The sequence below is a fragment of the Octopus bimaculoides genome, chromosome 8, assembly GCF_001194135.2.
Source record: "Octopus bimaculoides isolate UCB-OBI-ISO-001 chromosome 8, ASM119413v2, whole genome shotgun sequence".
In the NCBI taxonomy this organism is placed as follows: Eukaryota; Metazoa; Mollusca; class Cephalopoda; order Octopoda; family Octopodidae; genus Octopus; species Octopus bimaculoides.
This window is the reverse complement of record NC_068988.1, coordinates 91,792,534-91,793,247: the sequence shown is the minus strand read 5'-3', so window position 1 is coordinate 91,793,247 and position 714 is coordinate 91,792,534.

Below are 714 nucleotides of genomic sequence, written 5' to 3'. Positions count from 1 at the left end.
GGGGGGGGGGGGCACATGAGTAGGTATGCCGTACATGCATACTATTAGGTAATACATGCTTGCATGTGAAAACCATGATTTGGATATATATCAATAGTGGACTACATGCGAACGATGCAACATATCGTTAAAATGTGACTATTAGACAATATGGCTACGTACTTCATTATTTGCTTCATTTTAATCAGTTATATTTTAAGTGGTGGAGATATGGGATCTAGTTCAAAACGGGGGCACCAGTTTTCATTTATGTTTTATGTAGTGTTTTTGGTACCGAAAGACTTTCAAACTTCGTATACTTATCTATTTTGTGTTATAGAATAGAAAAAAAGTTTTGTATTCGGAGTTATTTCATGTAAAAAAATTGTCTTATTTTGATAATTTCAACCAATCACTGACAAGTATTCAGCTGTTTATACTTACTCCTTTGGCAGTTTAAGCGGTGTAAATCGTATTTAATCTCCATTTATAATTTCGTTAACATCTGCCTGAACTGTATGTGTACAACATTTGCTTTTTTCATTTTCTTTCACGCGTGTTTATTTCGTTAACCTCTGCCTGAACCGTATGAAAGGTTTATTAGCTACTGCCTAACCCTAACCCTAACCCTAACCCTACTGCCAATATGCTTCAGCCATTTTTTGACAAGGAAATAATAATTTTATCACCGCCAGAATCGTTTGAGAATCGTTTGTTTACGTAGTCAGCACTTAC